This window comes from Daphnia magna, linkage group LG9 (genome assembly GCF_020631705.1).
Source record: "Daphnia magna isolate NIES linkage group LG9, ASM2063170v1.1, whole genome shotgun sequence".
Classification (NCBI taxonomy): domain Eukaryota; kingdom Metazoa; phylum Arthropoda; class Branchiopoda; order Diplostraca; family Daphniidae; genus Daphnia; species Daphnia magna.
In genome coordinates, this window is record NC_059190.1 from 4,674,480 (window position 1) to 4,680,044 (window position 5,565).

The 5,565-nt window shown below is 39.2% G+C and overlaps 1 pseudogene; it reads right to left on the minus strand.

Annotated features, from left to right (window-relative positions):
• Positions 1-384: 384 nt before the first annotated feature.
• On the minus strand, positions 385-3,029 carry LOC116935710 (annotated as a pseudogene).
• Between the last annotated feature and the right edge of the window lie 2,536 nt (positions 3,030-5,565).

A 5,565-nucleotide genomic window follows, 5' to 3' on the forward strand; every position in this document is an offset into this window, starting at 1 on the left:
AGGGTTTTATGGAAACTTAACACATCAATCCTCGAGGAGGAAGAATATATAAAATTGGTGCATGTCTTTATTGAAGAAATGTCCCAACATACATCCCGTATTGGAAACGTAGACCACTGGTGGGAGAACATTTTCAAATCTGGCCTCAGGCGTTTATCAATTAATTATTGTAAAAAGAGAATCTGTGACCAGAGAGTCAAACGGAAATTACTCCAACATCAACTAAAAGAAACCGTGAACAATTCAAATCTCAATCATGCGCGCTACATTGAGTTGAAACGCGAGTTTCTAGCTTGGGAGCGAGAAGCATGGAGGGGATTTGCAATACGTTCACGCGTTCAAAGTACAGCCGAAGAAGAGACATCTACCTTTCATATGAACAAGTCAACGAATAATTTCCAGAAGTCTCTGACCACCCAGCTCAAAACTAATGATAACTGTAAAATTATCCAATCTGAGCAGATTAACCTAGAAATAATTAAACATTACAGTGGAATCTTTCATAACCAGGCCGCCACCAATACCCAATTAACTGGAAAATTTATAGAAGGGATTAGAGGTGTACTTAACCGTATAAAACCCAGTAAAAACGACCCGGGTGTATCAGTAGTAGCTCAGTCGTTAAACGCTCAAGTGTTCAATCGAGGAGTACTAGGTTCGACCCCGGAGTTTGACAATCCTCTAGTGTTTCCATCATGGACTACTCTAACTAAAGGACGCGACTGTTTCCATATCTCGCCTTGTTATAGGGTGTCGTTGTGGGCTATTTTCATGAAAAATTAAAAAATACACCATTAAATGCAGCTTTAAAAGGCGATTGTAACAAACTAATTTTTTCTTTTTAAAACTTAACATTTAAGAAGATATTGCGATTTTAATTTGGTTAATTGGGCGGGCCGCCGGTGGCATCTATCAACCACAAATCGAGCCAAGTTGACAGCGTCTTGAGCCATCTGAAATTTACTCAAAACTCAAGTTTGCAAAGCCATCAGTAACATCATGGTATAATAGTTACACTATATAAACTATTATACCATGGTAACATTGTTTCTAACCCGATGGTTTCAAAAATTAAAATGAGGAAAGTGTACCCCTCCAGAGCTGCCATGGAATAACTCGTCAGTAGGTATCAGTAATCAACATAGATTTTCATTTGGAATGTGTGTTGTATTTACGATTGGCAATCTTGTTGTTACCAACAGTTGGTGCATTGGCCTGCAAGTCTGTTTGTTTGCTTGCCTAACCACTAATCATTGGATTTATAAACTTCCATAGAATTAATAGTACAAGACGTTCATTATGTTTGTTTTCAGGTGGCAATTCCTTTCCACAGCTGCAGCAGAAGGTCGAACAAGCAGCTATGTGCTGTGCAAGAAAACTTACAGTGTCTTCACGAATTTTTCTTGTGTTGTGTGCCTTGTTCAAGGACATTTTCACAAATCTATAGATCGTCCACATTCTCTCCACAAATTCCTTCGAAGGAAAATTTAATCCGCCGCGATCTACTGGTGATAAGTTCATAAAATTATTTGTCCCTTAATGACGTTTTTTTTTCTTTTTACCTAGGCAGGAATTGAAGGTGTTGACTGCGGTGGATTGAGGATCGTGAAATTCGCTATGTCTTAAACCTTCTTTACACTCCACACAGATCTCTCGTTCATCTAGAACTGAGAGAAGAAATCCGCAGGTCACCGCCGTTGATAATTTTGCGTCGCAGGCAGTGTCAGTATTGTAATCTGAAAACATTATTTTGACAAATGCATTAATTAAAATGATTTTTTATTTTCGTTTAGGTTTGTAATGCATACGTATCCATACGCACAGGTTTACCTGGTGGCTTTTTCAGTTCATCCAACACGGCGAGACTCTTCTTTACCAAGAGTCAAAAGAACATCAAGAGCTCTCTTTTTCGGAATCTTCACGGTTGTTGAACGTAAGAAACTTTCTTTTATTCTTTGTTGCTTTTCCCGTAAGAGGGGAAGGTTACAGTTTATTGCGCTATAAGTTATTCCTGTGCGTAGTAGTTTTTCCATCCCGTAAATAGCTGCCTTAGCGTCCATGTTATAGTTTCCGCCATTAGCTTGCCTCAGAGCGCCGAATTTTCTCTCTAGGTTGTCGCTGTTGAGTTTTCGAGTTAACACGCATTTAAATCCGGCAGTATCTAGTAAAAACAAAATTTTGGCTATCGTTGATTTTGTAGTGATGGTTATGGCTTCAAACGTCTCGGCAGTTAAAAAATTTTCTTTTTCAGTGACCGAATTTTTCCAATCCTTTAGCCATGTTACAAAGTTTTCCAACCACTTTAGTCTTTCGTCAACACTAGAATAAAAGGGGGCTTTATTTGGAAGTCATTTTAATGTAGCTTGCGTTAAGTTGCTTATATCATGAATTTCAAACCATTTAATAATTTTCAACATAAACGCAATGGTTTCTTCCGAGCCCATGAAGCCAGAAACTTGTCTTCGACGTAGAGCTTCTAGCGCTGCGATCACAGGCCTACTAAAAATATCAATAGCCTTCTGAACGTTTTGACGCTTAATGTTTGTCGGCTCAAGATGCCTTTGAGTTAGTCTTTTGGCCATTTTTAGGATGAATTCTTTTTGTTTGTTGTACAACCTTTTCACGAAATGAAACATAATGGCTTTTCCATTTCTTTGTAAAGGTCAATCTATGAATTGATTTCGCAAATTTTTTATAATATGCGAAGAATCAAAACTGAGAAAAAGCTTCCTTTCGGGATCGTTTGGGTTTGTAATATCGTGAGAAAGAATCCCTTCTGGATTAATAAGTCTAAACATTTTAGTATTGATTGAGGCATTATCAGCAACTGCTCCTATTACAGTATAGCCGATTTTCTCGACTTGTTCAATAATGTGTAAAGTCAACTTGCATAGTTCTTCTGCGGACATTTTATTGACTAGGAAATACCCAACGACGATACAGAATGGATTGGCCAGTCCATTTATGGCAAAAGTTAGTAATTTGTTTGCAAGTTTTTTGTTGTCTTTAGGTACGGCAATGTCGGCCATGTCGACATGACCTATTAATTTGTCGACATTTTTCATGTAAGATTCGTCTGGTTTAATTGCAACCTCGTCCAGCGCGAGGTTTACATTTTTGCCGTAGCAGTTTCCCAGTTCTTCAAGTTTAGCAATTAACGCTTTTTTTTACGATATCAGTGAAACCAACATCCAAGGTTGATATTCCAAGATAGCTTCGGAGTGTTTTAACTGATGGTAAGTTAACCATTCCAGATTTTCTCAACATATTATATGCTCCGGGACTTCTACCATGTAGAATTATGCAGAATCGTATCACCTCTTGACTCCATCTGTGACCCTTTTTAGACTTCGTTAGTTTGTTTCTTATTCGGTCCGTCATGAAACAGCTCCATGCATCTCCTTCCGTGCATTCTGTTTTTATTTGTTTTATAACACTTAACTCGGGTATTGTTAGCCCTGTGATTGTACTTTTTAAATCCCTTATCTGGTTTTTTAATTTTTCTTTGCCTTTCCTAAGTCGATTGATTTTTTCATGTAATCGCCTGATGTATTTTTGTTTCTCCTTTTCTTTTTGTGTAGGCTGATGTGACCGGAAAATGTAATCCTCGTCGTTAGTGCCGAATGCCTCCGAATGGCCGGCAACACAGATATCGAAGGCATGCTCCGAATTATAATCTGAATCACTGAAGCTATGATCGAAATCTCAATCATTGGGGCTGTAGTCGGACTCTGAACCACTGAGACTGAGGTCGGACTCTACATCACTGAGGCTGTGGTCAGACTCTACATCACTGAGGCCGTTGTCAGACTCTACATCACTGAGGCTGTGGTCGGACTCTACATCACTGAGGCTGTGGTCGGACTCTACATTACTGAGGCCCGGGCCAGGAGCGCTGCTCAACGTGTTTTTTCTTTCTTTGCGCAGATTTCAGGGATGGGTTCGCAATAAGAAAGAGAAAAAGTTTTGTTTTCCGAACATTTATTTGTGAACAATTGAAAACTATGGTAATGATCATTCCGAAATTGTGGACACAACTAAGCAATGGATTATGATTTGGCTCCTAGATGGCACCGGCGGCCCGCCCAATTTCCATATTTCTGATACAAAATAATTAATATCTCGTTAAGGGTTAATTTTCAATATGGGGACATTTGGTAAGTCAATAATTATTTTTTAAAACTGAATTTAATAAAAAATTAAAAAAAATTACATGGGTGGCATAGGAAATGTCGAAGAGTCCCGTCCATGGTTTCCATTTACAGTAGGGGAAATTAACAACGCCCTTAGGGCAACTAAACAGAACAAGGCCCCAGGTACAGATGGCATTCCTTTTGAGTTTCATTTAAAATTCTAGGATGTTATTGGTGTTCATTTTCTGGAGATGATGATTTAAGTCCTTGACAAAAGAAAACTTCAACCGTCGCAGGGAAGGGCAGCTATTAGATAAGTCCCAAAAATACCAGCACCGAGTAAAATCACCGATTACAAGTTAATCGCCATAGTATTGGCTTTTCATCTGAGAAATTCTCTTCAAAACTCTCTAGATTCACATAAAAAAGGTGGTGTACCCGGCCGCTATATCTTTGACAGCTTGTGTTTAATTCGAGATGTCATCGATAATACAGGCCGAAAATCAAAAGAGGTATCTTCCCTCAAACCGGCCGCCATTATAGCGTAAGATTTGGAGAAAGCATATAAACCTTGTCAATCGGGACGTACTGTGGGAAGTGATGACAGCCATTGGCTATCCCCCCCTGTTTGTTGATTGGTTAAAAACACTGTACAGTATAACTGAACTATGCCCATTGAACGGTAATGACATTGTCGGTACTGTGGACAATGCACAATCCGAGCGGCAGGGGTGCCCTCTGTCAGTCCATCTGTTTGCCCTCTATATTGAACCACTTTTAGTTTGCTTGTCTAGGGGTATTGACGGAATTGAACACTACCGAAAACGCATCCAAGTTCTTGCATATGTAGATGATCTCGTAGTTTTTGTCTTATCAATGGAAGATGTACGTCGTGGATGCGAGATTATTCTGGAATTTTGTGCCTGGACAAATGCACGTATTAACAAGCGGAAGACAAAATTACTTGGTCTAGGCATTTGGACCAAACATAATAATCCACGACACGTAGTGGCAGAGTGGGCAGCGGCGTCGGCTGGGGTTCCTGAGGTTGAAAGTTCGATTCCCCATAGAGGCAACTTAAATCAATCATGTACTAAAATTAAATGGCCATATGATTGGATAACTCAAGTATGTGAATTAAAACTTCTACGAATATTTTTTTCTTTCGAAACAAAAAAAAACAGTAAAATACAATTGGCAAAGACAGCTCAACATCATTCAATATATTCTCATCACAGACACACACCGTCATTTCACTTTTGATGGTCGCATCCTTTTCATTAAACAACATGTTTTGTCACATCTTGTTCATATAGCCCACGTACTTCCCTGCAACAAAACCCAAGTCCTTCTCCTCCAACAAAAATGCAACAAATTTCTTTGGGCACAACGAAGAGAGCGCCCACCCCTAAATGTTTTGATCCGACCCCGA